Source organism: Triticum aestivum, chromosome 3D, assembly GCF_018294505.1.
Source record: "Triticum aestivum cultivar Chinese Spring chromosome 3D, IWGSC CS RefSeq v2.1, whole genome shotgun sequence".
NCBI lineage: Eukaryota > Viridiplantae > Streptophyta > Magnoliopsida > Poales > Poaceae > Triticum > Triticum aestivum.
In genome coordinates this window covers 317,545,266-317,567,468 of record NC_057802.1, presented here as the reverse complement: position 1 = coordinate 317,567,468, position 22,203 = coordinate 317,545,266, and positions in this window count along the sequence as shown.

Genomic DNA, 22,203 nt, shown 5'->3' with positions numbered 1-22,203 from the left:
GGTGGACCGGGCTCGGGCATGTAGAGAGGCCGAGTTAGCGGCGCAGCATGAAGCCCGTCAGCTTACTCCGGTTCGTCCAACCACGTCGGTGGAACCAGGAGTTACTTCTAGTTCTTTGGGAGTACCGTGTCTTGTCCCAGCGTTGCGCAGTGTGCGCCTGCCCAAGGATTTCAAAGGCCAGCGCAAGGTGCCGAATTACACCGCCGATTTGTCCCCTGAGACATGGGTCGAGAGCTATGAGATGGCCATGGAGATGCTAGATGTGGACGATGCGGCGTGTGCGAAGTACTTCACCATGATGCTAGAGGGGACGGCCCGCACTGTTGGGGAACGTAGCAGAAATTCAAAATTTTCTACGCATCACCAAGATCAATCTATGGAGTAATCTAGCACCGAGGGGAAGGGGAGTGCATCTACATACCATTGTAGATCGCGATGCGGAAGCGTTGCAAGAACGCGGATGAAGGAGTCATACTCGTAGCGATTCAGATCGCGGTTGATTCCGATCTAAGCGCCGAACCACGGCGCCTCCGCGTTCAACACACGTGCAGCCCGATGACGTCTCCCACGCCTTGATCCAGCAAGGAGAGAGGGAGAGGTTGGGGAAGACTCCGTCCAGCAGCAGCACGACGGCGTGGTGGTGATGGAGGAGCGTGGTAATCCTGCAGGGCTTCGCCAAGCACCGCGGGAGAGGAGGAGGAAGAGGGGTAGGGCTGCGCCAAGAGGGAGATCTTCTCGTGTCCCTGGCAGCCCCAAAACCCCCACTATATATAGGAGAGGGGGAGGGGCTGCACCCCCATCTAGGGTTCCCCCCAAAGGGGTGCGGCCAGCCCTAGATGGGACTTGGAGGGGCGGCCAAGGGGGGAGAGAGGGGGGCACACCACTAGGTGGGCCTTAGGCCCATCTGAGCCTAGGGTTTCCCCCCCTTCCACCTTCCCTGCGCCTTGGGCCTTGGTGGGGGGCGCACCAGCTCACCTGGGGCTGGTCCCCTCCCACACTTGGCCCACGCAGCCCTCTGGGGCCGGTGGTCCCACCTGGTGGACCCCCGGGACCCTCCCGGTGGTCCCGGTACGTTACCGATAGCACCCGAAACTTTTCCGGTGACCAAAACAGGACTTCCCATATATAAATCTTTACCTCCGGACCATTCCGGAACTCCTCGTGATGTCCGGGATCTCATCCGGGACTCCGAACAACATTCGGTAACCACGTATATCTATTCCCTATAACCCTAGCGTCATCGAACCTTAAGTGTGTAGACCCTACGGGTTCGGGAACCATGCAGACATGACTGAGACGTTCTCCGGCCAATAACCAACAGCGGGATCTGGATACCCATGTTGGCTCCCACATGTTCCACGATGATCTCATCGGATGAACCACGATGTCGGGGATTCAATCAATCCCGTATACAATTCCCTTTGTCTATCGGTATGTTACTTGCCCGAGATTCGATCGTCGGTATCCCGATACCTTGTTCAATCTCGTTACCGGCAAGTCTCTTTACTCGTTCCGTAACACATCATCCCGTGATCAACTCCTTGGTCACATTATGCACATTATGATGATGTCCTACCGAGTGGGCCCAGAGATACCTCTCCGTTTACACAGAGTGACAAATCCCAGTCTCGATTCGTGCCAACCCAACAGACACTTTTGGAGATACCTGTAGTGCACCTTTATAGTCACCCAGTTACGTTGTGACGTTTGGTACACCCAAAGCATTCCTACGGTATCCGGGAGTTGCACAATCTCATGGTCTAAGGAAATGATACTTGACATTAGAAAAGCTCTAAGCAAACGAACTACACGATCTTGTGCTAGGATTAGGATTGGGTCTTGTCCATCACATCATTCTCCTAATGATGTGATCCCGTTATCAACGACATCCAATGTCCATGGTCAGGAAACCGTAACCATCTATTGATCAACGAGCTAGTCAACTAGAGGCTTACTAGGGACATGGTGTTGTCTATGTATCCACACATGTATCTGAGTTTCCTATCAATACAATTTTAGCATGGATAATAAACGATTATCATGAACAAGGAAATATAATAATAACCAATTTATTATTGCCTCTAGGGCATATTTCTAACAGTCTCCCACTTGCACTAGAGTCAATAATCTAGTTCACATCGCCATGTGATTAATACCCAAGAGTTTACTGGAGTCAATAATCTAGTTCACATCACCATGTAATGAATCCAACACCCATGGGGTTTGTTCATATCTCGCTTGTGAGAGAGGTTATTAGTCAACGGATCTAAACCTTTCAGATCCGTGTGTGCTTTACGAATATCTATGTCATCTTGTAGATGCAGCTACCACGCGCTACTTGGAGCTATTCTAAATAACTGCTCTACTATACGAATCCGGTTTACTACTCAGAGTCATCCGGATTAGTGTCAAAGTTTGCATCGACGTAACCCTTTACGATGAACTCCTTTTTCACCTCCATAATCGAGAAAATTTCCTTAGTCCACTAGATACTAAGGATAAGTTCGACCGCTGTCATGTGAACCATTCCCGGATCACTATTGTACCCCTTGACCAACTCATGGCAAGGCACACTTCATGTGCGGTACACAGCATAGCATACTGTAGAGCCTACGTCTAAAGCATAGGGGATGACCTTCGTCCTTTCTCTCTCTTCTGCCGTGGTCAGGTCTTGAGTCTTACTCAATACTCACACCTTGTAACACAGCCAAGAACTCCTTCTTTGCTGATCTATTTTGAACTCCTTCAAAATCATGTCAAGGTGTGCGTTCTTTGAAAGTATCATTAGGCGTCTTGATCTATCTCTATAGATCTTGATGCCCAATATGTAAGCGGTTTTATCCAGGTCTGCCTTTGAAAAACTCCTTTCAAACAACCCTTTATGCTTTCCAGAAATTCTACATCATTTCGGATCACCAATATGTCATTCACATATACTTATCAGAAATGTTGTAGCGCTCCCACTCACTTTATTGTAAATACAAGTTTCTAACAAACTTTGTATAAACCCAAAATCTTTGATCATCTCATCAAAGCGTACATTCCAACTCCGAGATGCTTACTCCAGTCCTTAGAAGGATTGCTGGAGCATTGCATACTTGTTAGCATCTTTCAGGATTGACAAAACCTTCTGGTTGTATCATATACAACCTTTCCTCAAGAAAATCGTCGAGGAAACAATGTTTTGACATCCTATCTGCAAGATTTCATAAATAATGCAGTAACTGCTAATATAATTCCAACAGACTCTTAGCATCGCTACGAGTGAGAAAGTCTCATCGTAGTCAACTCCTTGAACTTGTCGGAAAACATCTTAACGACAAGCCGAGATTTCTTAATGGTGACACTTACTATCATTGTCTGTCTTCCTTTTAAAATCCATCTGCACCCAACAACCTTACGACCATCAAGTATTTCTTCCAAAGTCTATACTTTGCTTTTATACATGGATCCTCTCTCGGATTTCATGGCCTCGAGCCATTCGTCGGAATCCGGGCCCACCATCGCTTCCCCATAGCTCGTAGGTTCATTGTTGTCTAGCAACATGACTTCCAAGACAGGATTACGTACCACTCGAAGTAGTACGCATCCTTATCGACCTACGAGGTTTGGTGGTGACTTGATCCGAAGTTTCATGATCACTATCATAAGCTTCCACTTCAATTGGTGTAGGTGCCACAGGAACAACTTCATGTGCCCTGCTACACACTAGTTGAAGTCATGGTTCAATAACCTCATCAAGTCTCCACCATCCTCCCACTCAATTCTTTCGAGAGAAACTTTTCCTCGAGAAAGGACCTGTTTACTTCCAGATCTGAAACAGGAGGTATACCCAACTGTTTTGGGTATTCTATGAAGATGCATTTATCCTCTTTGGGTTCGAGCTTATCAGCCTGAAACTTTTTCACATAAGCATCGCAGCCCCAAACTTTTAAGAAACGACAACTTAGGTTTCTCTAAACGGTGTCGTCTCAACGGAATTGCGTGGTGCCCTATTTAAAGTGAATGCGGTTGTCTCTAATGCCTAACCCATAAACGATAGTGGTAAAGAGACATCATGGTATGCACCATATCCAATAGGGTACAATTATGATATTCGGACACACCATCACATTGTGGTGCTCCAGGCGGAATTAATTGTGAAACACTTTCCACAATGTCTTAATTGTGTGCCAAACTCGTAACTCAGATATCTCTATGATCATATCATAGACATTTTATCCTCTTGTCACGACGATCTTCAACTTCACTCTGAAATTACTTGAACCTTTCAATAATTCAGACTTATGTTTCATCAAGTAAATATTCTCAGCATCTACTCAAATCATCTGTGAAGTAAGAACATATCGATATCCACTGCGTGCCTCAGCACTCATTGGACTGCACACATCAAATGTATTACTTCCAACAAGTTGCTCTCTTGTTCCATCTTACTGAAATCGAGGCCTTTCAGTCATCTTGCCCATGTGGTATGATTTGCATGTCTCAAGTGATTCAAAATCAAGTGAGTCCAAACGATCCATCTGCATGGAGTTTCTTCATGCATATATACCAATAGACATGGTTCGCATGTCTCAATCTTTTCAAAAACGAGTGAGTCCAAAGATCCATCTACATGGAGCTTCTTCATGCGTTCTATACCAATATGACTCAAATGGCAGTGCCACAAGTATGTGGTACTATCATTACTATTTTATATCTTTTGGCACGAACATGTGTATCACTGCGATCGAGATTCATTTTAGGTGCAAGACCATTGAAGGTATTATTCAAATAAACAGAGTAACCATTATTCTCCTTAAATGAATAACCGTATTGCGATAAACATAATCCAATCATGTTTATGCTCAACGCAAACACCAAATAACAATTATTTAGGTTTAACACCATTCTCGATGGTAGAGGGAGCATGCGATGCTTGATCACATCAACCTTGGAAACACTTCCAACACATATCGTCATCTCACCTTTAGCTAGTCTCCGTTTATTCCGCAGCTTTTATTTCGAGTTACTAACACTTAGCAACCGAACCGGTATCTAATACCCTGGTGCTGCTAGGAGTACTAGTAAAGTACACATTCATATAATGTATATCCAATAAACTTCTGTCAACCTTGCCTGCTTTCTCATCTACCAAGTATCTAGGGTAGTTCTGCTTCAGTGACCGTTCCCCTCATTACAGAAGCACTTAGTCTCGGGTTTGGGTTCAACCTTGGTATTCTTCACTAGAGCAGCAAATGATTTGCTGTTTCATGAAGTATCCCTTCTTCCCTTGCCCTTCTTAAAACTAGTGGTTTTACTAACCATCAACAATTGATGCTCCTACTTGATTTCTACTTTCGCGGTGTCAAACATCGCGAGTTGCTCAAGGATCATCATATCTATCCCTGATATGTTATAGTTCATCACGAAGCTCTAATAGCTTGGTGGCAGTGACTATGGAGAACCATCACTATCTCATCTGGAAGATTAACTCCCACTCGATTCAAGCGATTGTGGTACTCAGACAATCTGAGCACATGCTCAACGATTGAGTTTTTCTCCCTTAGTTTGCAGGCTTAAGAAACTTGTCAGGGGTCTCATACCTCTTGACGTGGGCACTAGTCTGAAATCCCAATTTCAGTCTTCGGAACATCTCATATGTTCTGTGACGTTTCAAAACGTCTTTGGTGCCACAATTCTAAACCGTTAGCATTACGCACTGAACTATCACGTAGTCATCAAAACGTGTATGTCAGATGTTTCGCAACATGTACAGACGACGCTGAGGTTCAGCACACCGAGCAGTGCATTAAGGACATAAGCCTTCTGTGCAGCAATGAGGACAATCCTCAGTTTACGGACCCAGTCCGCATAATTGCTACTATCAACTTTCAACTAAATTTTCTCTAGGAACATATCTTAAACAGTAGAACTAAAACGTAAGCTATGACATAATTTGCAAAGACCTTTTGACTATGTTCATGATAATTAAGTTCATCTGATTATTTAATGAACTCCCACTCAGATAGACATCCCTCTAGTCATCTAAGTGATACATGATCCGAGTCAAACTAGGCCGTGTCCGATCATCACGTGAGACGGACTAGTCATCATCGGTGAACATCTCCATGTTGATCGCATCTACTATACGACTCAAGTTCGACTTTTCGATCTCTTGTGTTCCGAGGCCATGTCTGTACATGCTAGGCTCGTCAAGTCAACCTAAGTGTTTCGCATGTGTTCCGAGGCCATGTCTGTACATGCTAGGCTCGTCAACACCCGTTGTATGCGAACGTTAGAATCTATCACACCCGATCATCACGTGGTGCTTCAAAACAACGAACCTTCGCAACGGTGCACAGTTAGGGGGAACACGTCTCTTGAAATTTTAGTGAGGGATCATCTTATTTATGCTACCATCGTTCTAAGCAAATAAGATGTAAACATGACAAACATCACATGCAAATCATAAAGTGACGTGATATGGCCAATATCATCTTGCGCCTTTGATCTCCATCTTCGAGGCGCGGCATGATCACCTTCGTCACCGGCATGACACCATGATCTCCATCATCGTGTCTTCATGAAGTTGTCTCGCCAACTATTACTTCTACTACTATGGCTAACGGTTAGCAATAAAGTAAAGTAATTACATGGCGTTTTCATTGACACGCAGGTCATACAATAAATTAAGACAACTCCTATGGCTCCTGCCGGTTGTCATACTCATCGACATGCAAGTCGTGATTCCTATTACAAGAACATGATCAATCTCATACATCACATATATCATTCATCACATCCTTTTGGCCATATCACATCACATAGCATACCCTGCAAAAACAAGTTAGACGTCCTCTAATTGTTGTTGCATGTTTTACGTGGCTGCTATGGGTTTCTAGCAAGAACGTTTCTTACCTACGCAAAAGCCACAACGTGATATGCCAATTTCTATTTACCCTTCATAAGGACCCTTTTCATCGAATCCGATCCGACTAAAGTGGGAGAGACAGACACCCGCTAGCCACCTTATGCAACTAGTGCATGTCAGTCGGTGGAACCTGTCTCACGTAAGAGTACGCGTAAGGTCGGTCCGGGCTGCTTCATCCCACGATGCCGCCGAATCAAGATAAGACTAGTAATGGCAAGTAAATTGACAAAATCGACGCACACGACTACTTTGTGTTCTACTCATGCATAGAAACTACGCATAGACCTAGCTCATGATGCCACTGTTGGGGAACGTAGCAGAAATTCGAAATTTTCTACGCATCACCAAGATCAATCTATGGAGTAATCTAGCACCGAGGGGAAGGGGAGTGCATCTACATACCATTGTAGATCGCGATGCGGAAGCGTTGCAAGAACGCGGATGAAGGAGTCGTACTCGTAGCAATTCAGATCGCGGTTGATTCCGATCTAAGCGCCGAACCACGGCGCCTCCGCGTTCAACACACGTGCAGCCCGATGACGTCTCCCACGCCTTGATCCAGCGAGGAGAGAGGGAGAGGTTGGGGAAGACTCCGTCCAGCAGTAGCACGATGGCGTGGTGGTGATGGAGGAGCGTGGCAATCCTGCAGGGCTTCGCCAAGCACCGCGGGAGAGGAGGAGGAAGAGGGGTAGGGCTGCGCCAAGAGGGAGATCTTCTCGTGTCCCTGGCAGCCCCAAAACCCCCATTATATATAGGGGAGGGGGAGGGGCTGCGCCCCCATCTAGGGTTCCCCCCAAAGGGGTGCAGCCAGCCCTAGATGGGACTTGGAGGGGCGGCCAAGGGGGGAGAGAGGGGGGCGCACCACTAGGTGGGCCTTAGGCCCATCTGAGCCTAGGGTTTCCCCCCTTCCCCTTTTCCTGCGCCTTGGGCCTTGGTGGGGGGCGCACCAGCTCACCTGGGGCTGGTCCCCTCCCACACTTGGCCCACGCAGCCCTCTGGGGCTGGTGGCCCCACCTGGTGGACCCCCGGGATCCTCCCGGTGGTCCTGGTACGTTACCGATAGCACCCGAAACTTTTCCGGTGACCAAAACAGGACTTCCCATATATAAATCTTTACCTCCGGACCATTCCGAAACTCCTCGTGACGTCCGGGATCTCATCCGAGACTCTGAACAACATTCGGTAACCACGCATATCTATTCCCTATAACCCTAGCGTCATCGAACCTTAAGTGTGTAGACCCTACGGGTTCGGGAACCATGCAGACATGACCGAGACGTTCTCCGGCCAATAACCAACAGCGGGATCTGGATACCCATGTTGGCTCCCACATGTTCCACGATGATCTCATCGGATGAACCACGATGTCGGGGATTCAATCAATCCCGTATACAATTCCCTTTGTCTATCGCTATGTTACTTGCCCGAGATTCGATCGTCGGTATCCCGATACCTTGTTCAATCTCGTTACCGGCAAGTCTCTTTACTCGTTCCGTAACACATCATCCCGTGATCAACTCCTTGGTCACATTGTGCACATTATGATGATGTCCTACCGAGTGGGCCCAGAGATACCTCTCCGTTTACACGGAGTGACAAATCCCAGTCTCGATTCGTGCCAACCCAACAGACACTTTCGGAGATACCTGTAGTGCACCTTTATAGTCACCCAGTTACGTTGTGACGTTTGGTACACCCAAAGCATTCCTACGGTATCCGGGAGTTGCACAATCTCATGGTCTAAGGAAATGATACTTGACATTAGAAAAGCTCTAAGCAAACGAACTACACGATCTTGTGCTAGGCTTAGGATTGGGTCTTGTCCATCACATCATTCTCCTAATGATGTGATCCCGTTATCAACGACATCCAATGTCCATGGTCAGGAAACCGTAACCATCTATTGATCAACGAGCTAGTCAACTAGAGGCTTACTAGGGACATGGTGTTGTCTATGTATCCACACATGTATCTGAGTTTCCTATCAATACAATTTTAGCATGGATAATAAACGATTATCATGAACAAGGAAATATAATAATAACCAATTTATTATTGCCTCTAGGGCTTATTTCTAACACGCACTTGGCTGAAGAGCTTACCGGCTAATTCTATCAGGTGATGGGCCAAGTTGAGAGCCCGGTTTATCCAGAATTTCAAGGATACATGCAAGCAGCCCATGTCAATTGTGGACTTAGCTGCCTGTGTCTAGGAGGAAGGAGAGTCAACGACCCGTTGGGTGCGCCGGGTTTCGGAGATTTTGCATTCATCGGACCGCATCAACGCTGATACCGCAGTTTTAACATTGGAAGGCAATTGCCGGTTTGAACCCCTGAAGTTGAAGTTGGGACGGCTCAAACGTCATTGTAATGACATGGGAACTCTCATGGCCGCTCTGGTGAAGTATGCCGACTCTGATAGTACCAAGGATCCCGAGTCTGACGATGATAAGACAGGGAAGGGAAAAAGGAGCGGCAACACCAAGGGGCAGCACCACAATACGGCGGGTCATGGAAACGGCGGCAAGCGTAAGGTGGACCACAGTTTAGACTTTGTGGCTAATACCAACACACATGACAAGGGCCAGCGGTGTAAGGGTAAACCGCCCTAGCGCGGTGGAGGACCAAGTCCTAATCCGGACTGCCTGTCTTATTTGTTGAACCAGCCTTGCCCAAAGCACGGGACGAAGGAGAACCCGTCCACGCACCTCTGGAAAGATTGTTACATTATGCAGGAGTTCAAAAATTCCGATTCTTTTCGGTATGATCATGGACCGGGTGGCGGTTCGGGCCCCGGGTCTCATGGGCCGGGTTATGGTGGAGGCAGTTCCGGTTCAGGTTTTCACGGTAACCAGAACGGACATGGCAATCAAAGCAATCAGGGCAACCAAGGTGGTTATAATAATCAGGGGAATCAGCAACAACAGCAGCAGCAGTCGGGTTACCAGAGCAACCCGAAGCAGTTGAATAGCAGGCAGTATCACGCCTTCACCACTAGCCTGGACAAGCGCGATCAGAAGCTTCATAAGAGGGCAGTGAACTCCGTTGAACCGGCGGTGCCCCGTTACTTGCGCTGGTCTGAGTAGCCAATCGTGTGGAGTAGAGAAGATCATCCGCCTCGGGTTGACAATCCGGGTCATCTGGCGTTGGTGGTGGCGCCTCAGGTGGGAGGTTATAAGTTCACTAAGGTACTCATGGATGGGGGGAGTAGTATCAATATCCTTTATTATGAAACCTTCTGTCGCATGGGGTTAACAGATAAAAATCTTAAACCGTCCAATACGGTGTTCCATGGCGTGGTGTCTGGTAAATCGGCATATCCTATTGGTAAAATAGCTCTGGAGGTGGCTTTTGGAGATGAGCATGACTCGAGATCAGAAACTTTGACCTTTGAAGTGGTGAAAATCAAAAGCCCGTATCATGCCCTGTTTGGACGGCCAGCTTATGCTAAGTTTATGGCATGGCCTTGTTATGTCTATCTGCAGCTCAAGATGCCGGGCCACAAGGGAACTATAACAGTGCATGGGAGCCACAAGATCGCTCTGGAGTGTGAAGAAGGTGATGCGGCTTATGCTGAGTCGGTTTGTGAGACAGAAGAGTTGAAATTTTACAAAGACAATGTTGATCCGGCGGATATGACTTCATTGAAGAAACCAACTACAGAGCATGATCCGGCCCTGAAGTTTAAATCGGCTGATGAAACTAAGCTTGTTGACTTCGTGCCTGGCGATTCGTCCAAGCAGTTTAGCATCAGTGCTAACTTGGATCCGAAATAGGAAAGCGCGCTCATCGAGTTCATTCGTGAGAATCGGGACATCTTTGCGTGGAAGCCTTCTGACATGCCAGGTGTACCGAGAGAACTCGCTGAGAACACTCTCAATGTTGATCCCAAGTATAAATCGGTCAAGCAGTTTCTCCACCGGTTCAATGAAGAAAGACGCAAAGCTATTGGAGAAGAAGTAGCCAGGCTTTTGGCTGCTGGATTTATCGTTGAAGTATTTCATCCTGAGTGGTTGGCTAATCTGGTGCTGGTCCTTAAGAAGAACGGCACTTGGCGTATGTGTGTGGACTACACAGATCTCAACAAAGCTTGTCCAGCAGATCCTTTTGCCCTCCCCCGTATTGATCAAATTATTGATGCTACGGCGGGTTGCGAGCGTTTAAGCTTTTTGGATGCATATTCTGGTTATCATCAGATCAAAATGGCAGTTAAGGATCAGGAGAAGACAACCTTCATAACTCCCTTTGGAGCCTTCTGCTATGTGTCCATGCCCTTTGGGCTCAAGAGTGCCCAGGCGACTTATCAACGATGTGTGCAGAATTGTCTTCATAAACAGATTGGTCGCAATGTTCATGCCTATGTGGATGATATTGTGGTGAAATCAAGGAAGAAAAAGACATTGATTGATGACTTGAAGGAAACCTTTGATAACCTGCGGGTTTATAAAATGATGCTTAATCCGGCCAAGTGCGTCTTTGGTGTACCTGCAGGAAAACTCTTGGGTTTTTTGGTGTCTAACAGGGGCATTGAAGCTAATCCGTAAAAGATCAAAGCCATCACCTCTTTGGCCAAACCGAAGTGTATCCATGATGTTCAACGCCTGGTAGGCCGGATTGCCGCGTTGAGCCAGTTTATCAGTCGCCTGGGCGAGAAGGCCATCCCTATATATCAGATGCTGAAGAAAACGGATAACTTCGTCTGGAGTGACGCCGGTAATGAAGCATTTGAGGACTTAAAGCGGCAGTTGGCTAATCCGCCGGTTCTCGCTGCTCCGGTTGACAAGGAGCCATTGTTGCTATATGTGGCAGCTAATGCTCGGGCTGTTAGCGTGGCTATTGTGGTAGAGCGAAAGGAGGCTGGAAGGAATATCCGGTTCAACGGCCGGTTTACTATATCAGTGAGGTACTTATTGAGTCCAAGCAGAGGTACCCGCATTGGCAAAAGTTGGTGTATGGAGTTTTCATGGCACGCCGGAAGCTTAAGCAATATTTCCAAGGTCTGAAGGAAATATGCCCTAGAGGCAATAATAAAGTATTATATATTTCCTTATATCATGATAAATGTTTATTATTCATGCTAGAATTGTATTAACCGGAAACATAATACATGTGTGAATACATAGACAAACAGAGTGTCACTAGTATGCCTCTACTTGACTAGCTCGTTAATCAAAGATGGTTATGTTTCCTAGCCATAGACATGAGTTGTCATTTGATTAACGGGATCACCTCATTAGGAGAATGACGTGATTGACTTGACCCATTACGTTAGCTTAGCACTCGATCGTTTAGTATGTTGCTATTGCTTTCTTCATGACTTATACATGTTCCTATGACTATGAGATTATGCAACTCCCGTTTACCGGAGGAACACTTTGTGTGCCACCAAACGTCACAACGTAAATGGGTGATTATAAAGGTGCTCTACAGGTGTCTCCAAAGGTACTTGTTGGGTTGGCGTATTTCGAGATTAGGATTTGTCACTCCGATTGTCGGAGAGGTATCTCTGGGCCCACTCAGTAATGCACATCACTGTAAGCCTTGCAAGCATTGTGACTAATGAGTTAGTTGCGGGATGATGTATTACGGAACGAGTAAAGAGACTTGCCGGTAACGAGATTGAACTAGGTATCGAGATACCGACGATCGAATCTCGGGCAAGTAACATACCGATGACAAAGGGAACAACGTATGTTGTTATGCGGTCTGACCGATAAAGATCTTCGTAGAATATGTGGGAGCCAATATGGGCATCCAGGTCCCGCTATTGGTTATTGACCGGAGACATGTCTCGGTCATGTCTACATAGTTCTCGAACCCATAGGGTCCACACGCTTAACGTTACGATGACAGTTTTATTGAGTTTTGATGTACCGAAGGAGTTCGGAGTCCCGGATGAGATCGGGGATATGACGAGGAGTCTCGAAATTGTCGAGACGTAAAGATCGATATATTGGACGACTATATTCGGACTTCGGAAAGGTTCCGAGTGATTCGGGTATTTTTCGGAGTACCGGAGAGTTACGGGAATTCGTATTGGGCCTTAATGGGCCATACGGGAAAGGAGAGAAAGGCCTCAAAAGGTGGCCGCACCCCTCCCCATGGTCTGGTCCGAATTGGACTAGGGAAGGGGGGCGCACCCTTCCTTCTTTCTCCTTCCCCCTTCCCTTCTCCTACTCCCACAAGGAAAGGAGGAGTCCTACTCCCGGTGGGAGTAGGACTCCCCCCTATGGCGCGCCTCTCCCCTTGGCCGGCTGCCTCCCCCTTGCTCCTTTATATACGGGGGCAGGGGGCACCCCAGAGACACAACAATTGATCCTTGAGATCTCTTAGCCGTGTGCGGTGCCCCCTTCCACCAGATTACACCTCGATAATACCGTCGCGGAGCTTAGGCGAAGCCCTGCATCGGTGGAATATCATCATCGTCACCACGCCGTCGTGCTGACGAAACTCTCCCTCAACACTCGGCTGGATCGGAGTTCGAGGGACGTCATCGAGCTGAACGTGTGTAGAAATCGGAGGTGCCGTACGTTCGGTACTTGATCGGTCGGATCGTGAAGACGTACGACTACATCAACCGCGTTGTGATAAAGCTTCCGCTGTCGGTCTACGAGGGTACGTGGATAACACTCTCCCCTCTCGTTGCTATGCATCACCATGATCTTGCGTGTGCGTAGGAATTTTTTTGAAATTACTACGTTCCCCAACAAGGTCATCCCATCACGGTGGTCAGCTCTGCTCCTTTGGGGGATATAATCCTGAACAGGGAAGCAACTGGCCGGATTGCTAAGTGGGCTATCGAGCTCGGGCCTCACGGGTTGAAATACATACCCCGAATGGCGATCAAATCTCAGGCACTTGTGGATTTCATCAATGATTGGGCGGAACTACAAGCGCTAGAAGAGAAGCCGGATCATACTTATTGGACTATTCATTTTGATGGGTTCAGGCAATTGGAGGGCTCGGGGGCTGGAGTCGTATTAACTTCCGCACGAGGTGATAAGTTTTGTTATGTTCTCCGTTTAATGTTCCCTTGCACTAACAATGCAGCTGAATATGAGGCCTTACTCCATGGTCTTCGGATGGCTAAGGAAATGAACCTAAGCCGAGTTAAGTGCTTCGGTGACTTGGACCTGGTGGCTCAACAAGTGTCCGGCACTTGGGATTCCAAGGACCCACTCATGGCGGCATATCGTCGTGAGGTGGATATTGTTGCAGGTCACTTCAAAGATTATCAGGTGGATCATGTGGACCGGCGGAAGAACGAAGCGGCGGACGCTTTAAGCTGTTTAGGTTCCCAACGTAAACCGGTTCCACCTAATGTCTTCCTGGATGTGTTGCATAATCCGTCCGTCAAGCTCCCTGGTGAAGAGGATTTGGCTATTCCTGATCCGGAAGCTTAGTTGGTGGCGGCTCTTCATGTTATCCCGGATTGGACGGTTCCATATCTGGCGTATATGAATCGGGGTGAGTTACCAGAGGATGAAACTTTGGCCAGGCAGATAATCCGGCGGTCCAAGTCCATGACTATTATCAATGGAGAATTACATCATTGCAGTGTGACGGGGGCGTTTCAACGCTGTGTGTCTCCCGAAGAAGGCCGTGAAATTTTGCGTGAGATCCACGAAGGAGATTGTGGTCACCACGCCGGTTCAAAATCTTTGGTGGCCAAGGCGTTTCGTCATGGTTTCTATTGGTTGACAGCTCATGCTGATGCCGAGGACTTGGTCAAAAGATGTGATGGCTGTCAGAAATTCTCAAGGCGCGCTCATGTACCGGCTCAAGAATTGAGGATGATTCCAATCACCTGGCCGTTTTCAACTTGGGGGCTGGATATGGTTGGGCCTTTCAAGAGATCCAAGGACAAGAAGACCCACCTCTTGGTGGCGGTTGATAAGTTCACGAAGTGTGTGGAGGCAGAGCCAGTTAGTAAGTGTGATGCAGCTACGGTGGTTCAATTCATCAAAAAGGTGATTTTCCGGTTTGGCTTTCCACACAGCATTATAACAGACAATGGTACCAATCTGTCAAAGGGTGCCATGAAGGAGTTTTGTCAACGTGAGCACATCCGGCTTGACGTATCATCAGTGGCTCACCCCCAGTCCAATGGTCAAGCGGAGAGGGCCAATCAAGAGATCTTGAGAGGCATCAAACCCCGGCTTATGGTTCCTTTGCAACGGACGCCGGGTTGTTGGGTTGAGGAGTTACCTTCTGTGTTATGGAGCATCAATACCACACCCAACAGATCGACAGGATACACACCGTTCTTCATGGTTTATGGAGCGGAAGCGGTTCTTCCTAGTGACATCCGTCATGACTCACCTCGTGTAGCGGCATATGTTGAAGCTGACAACGAGAAGGCACGGCAGGAAGCTCTTGACCTGTTAGATGAGGAGCGTGACATGGCGGCAGCCCGTTCGGCGATTTATCAGCAAGATCTGCGTCGTTATCATAGCCGCCGGGTTAGAACCAGAACCTTTCAAGAAGGCGATTTGGTGCTTTGGCTCATCCAGGATCAGACGGATATGCACAAGTTATCCCCTCCTTGGGAAGGACCCTTTGTGGTCAGCAAGAATCTACACAACGGGTCATACTACCTCATAGATGTTCGAGAGCGCAAAGACTCACGTAAATCGGAGGAGGAGACCCACCGGCCGTGGAATATCGCTCATCTTCGGCCCTACTATACTTGAGCCATAGGCTCTGCTTATGTACATATTATGACAATGTATATATTATAATCAATATAATAAACCGGAACCTCAGCTAAAGCGGGGTATCTGTTGTTTTTCTTACATCATGTGTGGTTACATGGAGCTTCTGTTTATAAAGCGGCGTCCGGTTTACCCCTTGATTTAGCTTCTCAAAGCTTTAGATTACATCATTTGGGGGCTTGGTCGTATCCGAACCATAGCTACACCTCTTGATCGGCGCAACGCCACAACATCACTTGGGGGCTTGGTCGTATCTGAACCATAGTCACACCTCTTGATCGGCTCAGAGCCAAATCAATCCGGGGCCAAAGAGAGTGTTGTAAAACAACAACTCAAACATAGGCACCCACTGAACATAGCTCAAAACGTTACTTGGGGATTCTTTGCTGTTGAAATGAACTAAGAATCTACACTTGTAATAGGCTATCAAGCCATGGCTTGGAAGCCTGGTGTATACACCTAAAACCCCGGGTTAACCTACCTATTTAAGTAAGTCACTCCGCCCAGGTAAACCTGGTATGACCCTTCGAACTTTGACAAGTTACTCTAAAATAAAGACCCTGAACTTGTCAAGTTAAAACGATGATTGGTTAAGGATTGAGGACCATCTTAAAAGGCTTTGCAAAAATGGTTTAACTCAGTGGCCTGGCAGCCCATGAAAAGCCTCGAATTTGGGGCCTGGCAGCCCGTGAAAAGCCTCGACTACAACGGTTTTTATTTGCCTTTTGCTAAGTTTTTCTTTCTTTTGATAAGATTTGTGATGTTTTCAAACCGGTGTTTATCAACCCGGTTAGGCTGTCAACTACAAGTTGTCAGTACACGATCAAATTATAATCCGGAGACTATCAACCCGGTCTGGTTTTGACTCAAAGTCACCAGTATGGAATAAATCGGTGTTTATCACAACCCGGAACGGTTTTATTGTAAACCGGCATCATATAACAGGAGTTATTTCTCCTCCGGAGTAGGGTTATGATCCTCACTACAAAGTTGGTCAGCCAACATTATGCCTAAAGGTCACAAGTATCATACTTTACAACCTTGGTTATAAACCTTGGTCATATATATATTTGGGTATTGTGACCCGCCCGGTGGTAAACCGCCAGGGCGCTTTAAGCTTCTTATCTGCAGGGATAGCTTGAATAAATGGCTATGGATTATGAACATTATATCTTAAGCATGGCGAATTAGCAAGCATCAGTCACAGATAAATATGCACGAAGGCATAACAGACCAAGTGTTTTAACTAGCCTATTACAGGGCGTTTCAGTGCCCAAAAGGATAATTGTTTTCTCAAATACGTGTGGCAGCATGTAGAAGGCTAAACCGGCCTCCGGATCATGATTCGTCACCAGCTTGGCCTGACGGCTGCGGATCATCTTGCACCAGTTCAACTCCCTCTTCTCTACCCAGTGGCTGGAAGTCAACAGTTGCCCAGTCGATCCCAGTTAGGGCTTGGAATACAGCTTCATCGCTTATAAGCGTGGACGGTTCAATGTCAGGGGCATAAGTGTGCTTACGGATTGGTGGGGTAAGATTTTGCGCTTCCGGAATTGGTGCAGCAACCCGTCTGTTCTTGTCATCATAACTCGCCTGATAGTACGAGAGATCCGCCTCTTCAGCCAGTTGACAAGCCAATGGACGTACTTCCCGGTTTATGGTTCGGAGATCATCATTGCCAAATTCTGTTCCGTCTTCTTTCAAGCTGGGATAGCCTTGGGCCGCTTCCACTGGATCAAAGTCAGGTACCCATGCTTTTGCCCGGATTAGTGCGGTCAGAGCGCCCGTTCTTGTGGCAGACTTTTTTAGCTCTTCTACCCGGGCAAGAAGCATAGATAACCTTTCTAAGGTTTCCTTGATCAAGGTGGGAGGAGGATTATTGTGTGAAGCGGTATAGATGATCCGCTGTGTGCCGGTGTACAACTGCTCTATCAGAGTGTAGGCAGCCTTCAACTTCTTTTGTACATCAGAGCCCAAATGGCTAATGCGAGTTCCTGCACCATTGTACACATCAGTAAACCGACAATGCATGGGAAGACATGTTGAAAGTATTAAGGAAAAGATTTTTACCGAACACAACAGAAGTCATGGCATGAATCTACCGCTTTACACCGGTCAGTTCATCAACCACCGGTTTAAGAGCTGCTTCTGCGTTCTCAGCCCTTTTTATCAAAGCGGATTTTTCAGTCTCCCAATCCGCCCGCTCCTTGTTGAAGCCCTCTTTCAGTTTCTCCATAGCGCCTAGAGCGCTAGTCAACTCTTCCTTGGCTTTGGAGGTTTCGGCTTGCTCGGATTTGAGGTTCTCTTGCAGATCAGCGGTTTGGCTTTCCTTCTTACTCAGCTCAGCCTATAAAGAGACAGATATATCATGAGTTGACAGTACATATTTGAAGTACCAAGCACATAACAAGTTATGCCCTTGGTACTTGGGGGCTAATGCATATTTCCTCTTTATCAGAAATTTTTACAAGTCCCAAGCACAATACAAGTATTAATCTTGGCACTTGGGGGCTAATGTGTGTTTGCTCATAATTGCTGCTATGGGAATTCTTCTACAGTCCCGGTTCATCTTTATAAAGTTAAACCGGCCCTTGGGGGCTATACCAGTGAAAAAAGATGAAGTGTTGCAAATATAAAGATTGTTATTAAAAGTCCCGGTTTAGATTGATATCTTAAACCGTCACTTGGGGGCTACTGGAGTTGACATTTGAAATTTACAAAGAAAGACAGTTAAGCAGAGTTGAGTATTGATTACCTCATATCGCTCTTTCATCAAATTTACCAAACCGGCTTCATAGTCACGGCTAGTGTACAAACGGTTCAAGAAGCCGGAGTGAAGGTCTTGAGCACTAAGATGGGCATAGTTTGACAAATCGACGTTCCATTTGCCTTTGCCGATAGCAGAGAGCTCGTCCTTGGCAGTATGCTTTGACAAAGCGACAGGATTACCAGGAGTGGTGTGGCCAATGCCAGTAATCATAATATCATCCTCTTTATCATCAGCAGCTTTTGCTGGAGTTGGTGGGTTGTCAGTAGCCTTAACTGGACTAACCGGTTTGTCATCAGGCCGGACAGGGCTGGTTGGCTGGTCAGCATGGCTTGTGGTGTCAACTTCTACCTGCTCAGCAAAAAGGTCATGGTCTTGAGGTGGGGGGTCATTAAGCATGGCGTCAACATCGGTCTCTTCAGGATCTGGAGTTGGGTCCGGTTCACCAGCTATGTTATCATCAGCCGGTTTATTCAACCGAGCCTTCTTGCTGGGTCTGGGCTTGGCGCTGAGAAAAATAAACATGAGGATCAGTACCATATATAAAAATAACATATCAAGGATAAAAATAAGTGTATGGCTCACCCAAGAACTGTTTTGAGGGGTGGAAGCTTTGTGGCCGATGACTCGCCAGAAGATGAGTGAGAAGTACCCTGATAATTTGAATCAGACGGGTTAAGAGGCTGACGGAAACAACCCACTTTGGGGCATGAAGTGTCAAGGGGATGAGAGACCTCTGATCGGCGTTTCCGAACCGGAGTGTTCGGTAAACCGACGGAGGTAACCACCTGGCCGCTGTGCCGGGTTGTGCGGCGAGCTTCGTGCTGCTGTGTCTTCAAAAGAAAGTTTGGGTCCAAGTAAGCAAGGGGGTGAGAAAATTTTACTTTCCGGTTTGCTCGACGGATTTTTGATGTTGGCAGAGGATCTGAATCGGAGGAAAGAATGATTACCTCTACATCATCAGCATGACTGCCTTCAGCGTCGTCCTAATAATAATCATTGTCAATGAGGTGTACGAAAAATGAACCAAGAGAGTCAAGTTCTACCTCTGATTCCGGGTTACCCACATCGTCATCAGCTGGTAGCTCGGAGGATGCAGTGGTCCTTTTCTTAGCAGGTTTTTTAACAACCTTGGTCTTTGGACGAACTGGCTTGACCGGTTTGTCTTGCGGCTTGACCGGTTTGTCTTGCGGTTTTACTGGTTTGTCTTGTGGCTTTTTATTCCAGAATGGATCATCACCGTGTCAAAATCAGACAAGCTCTCAGGAAATATGTTGAAAAGAGGTAACTTACAGTAAGGAAGTTAGATGATTCTTACAACTGGCGGTTTGTTGAAGGTACAGAAAGGGAGTAGTCCGGTCTGGCTATAGACAGCCTCCGGTTCATTCAGCATCTTCTTTACAGCCTCAGTTACTTCTGCATCTGTAAGCTGAATATCAATGTGTCGCTGTGCATCCTTCAAACTCCCTGTGTACTCACACATCAAACTGGAGCGCCGGCTTAAGGGCAGAATACTCCAGCTTATCCAACAACGAGCAAGGTCAACTCCTGTCAAACCGTTCGCCATGAAGGCTCTAAGCTTTGATAGCTGAGGGGCATAGTTGGCCCTTTCTTTGGCAGTCAACCTCTGGGGAAAAGGATGCGTGTTACTAAGGCGGTGAGGGCGGTAACCTGGCAAGGGGTTCTCATCAGTTGGAGATGTGTCTTTGCAATAAAACCAAGTCTTGTTCCACTCTTTGGGGTGACTGTGGAGCTTGGGATGAGGGAAAGTAACTCCTTCCTTTTCTGAACCGCCATTCCACCCAATTCTGTATTGGGTCCATCCGTGAACTCTGTGTGACAGTTTAAGTGAAAGAAGTCCCTAAACAATTCAACCGTGGGCTCCTCTTGTAGATAAGCCTCACAGAAGACTTGGAAGTGGCAAATGTTGGTCACAGAGTTTGGACCGATGTCTTGAGGGTGCAACTGAAAGCTGGCCAGTACATCTTAGAAAGTTTTTGAACCGGGAGGGCTAAAACCTTGACCCAAGTGATCAGCAAACACGACTACCTCTCCATCCTTGGGAGTAGGAGGATTTTTCGGGCCAGGGACCCTCCAGTGGATGACATCTTTCTTGGCTAAAGCGCCCGTTTTAACACAGTTGTTTAACTGTTCTTCGGTTACTCGAGAAGGAGCCCAATCACATTCATAGACTTGCTTGGCCATGACAATGAAAATCTGAAACATGATTATTGCCGGTTTAGGATTTACAGTGGACAACTATAAGGCGGTAAGGATCTAAGCATATTGTTAAACCGGAGCTGGTTATATGTAAACCGGAGTCTGACAATGGAGACAGTGCAATGATGAATGCAGTGGCGGTTCAACAGGGGACTAATGGTATCTACTGGGTCATCATTTTTTCTATGAAGTTAAACCGCCTAATCTGGTATTGAAGATACAAGTTTGAAAATGCGTAAGTGAAGGAAAAACAAGTTTCACAGCTTGGCATGGTAATTTCAGATCTGCCGTGCGTTGGAAAATCAAAATAAATTCAGACCTAATTTCAAGTGTTTGAACAGTTCAGCAAGGTTCATATGAGTTTTGTGTAAAGGAACAGATCTAACAAAAAGGGGATTATGGCTACGGCCGCGTAAGAAATATCGGATCCAGCTAGTTGTTTATGCTAATGAAAAGAACAGGAAAGAACAATGGCGGAGATTGGATAGACTCCGATGAACATTGAAACCCTAATGGTGGATCTAGAGCAAAGAAAAGAAGAACTCACTAATGATGAGGGAACAGCGGAGGAGCGCCGCACTTTTCTGGTCCGGTCAGGTTGATGCAGCGGCCGTTGCGGAGGCAGAAACGAAGGTCGACGGTGGCGGCGGAGCTCGAAAGGTCGGGCAGCGCAAGGAAGAAGATGATGTGAAGAGGTACGGGGGGGGTGGAAAGACCCCCTGGCCCTATTTATAAAGGCAAAAAGATAAGCGTCAGGCGTGAAAATCGAGGAGCCCAAAATTTGGATATGAGGCGGAGTTGTTACCTCGATTGTCGGAGGCTCATTAATGAAGATGGGTTATACACAGTTTTAAATAACAGATGACGTCACGGCGATTTACCATGGTCCTGGAAGATGATGTCACGGCGGTTTACAAGATTACGTGAAGATGTTGAAGAATTTTTTTCTAAAGTATTGAGGATTGACATGAACCAGTTCAAATCAATCTGGGGCCTAATGTTGGGGATATTACCACTGGGCGTAAACCGACCAGGAGAGACCGGGTTAACCCCATGGTAGTTCACTATATCTGAAGCCCATGAAGACAGACGGTGACGCTGTATGAAGGCCCAGGGCCCAAAGCCGGTTTATGGCCTGTAGACATAAACCGGCATTGATATGTAAACTTGTGTTGTAAGATAGAAAGAGCAGAGACCGAGCCGGACATGTTTATGAGCCGGCCTCGGGATTCTGTAAACCGACGGGCGTCAACCCATGTATATAAGGGGACGACCTGGCGGCGGTTCAAGGACAACAGACAACAACTCGAGACTCAGGCAAAGCGTATTCGCTCCCTAGTCATCGAAACCCTAGCAATTCCACAACAACTGGATTAGGCTTTTACCTTCACCGCAAGGGGCCGAACCAGTATAAACTCTCTGCGTCCCTTGTCCGCTTTAAACCCTTTAAGCTAACCCGCGCGATGGCTCCACGACTAAGTCCTTTCCTTAGGACATCTGCCGTGACAAAACCACGACACAAAGGATACATTCCATGTTTTGCACGGGACCTATGGAATGCCATGGACGCCGACCCTGGAGGACATCACC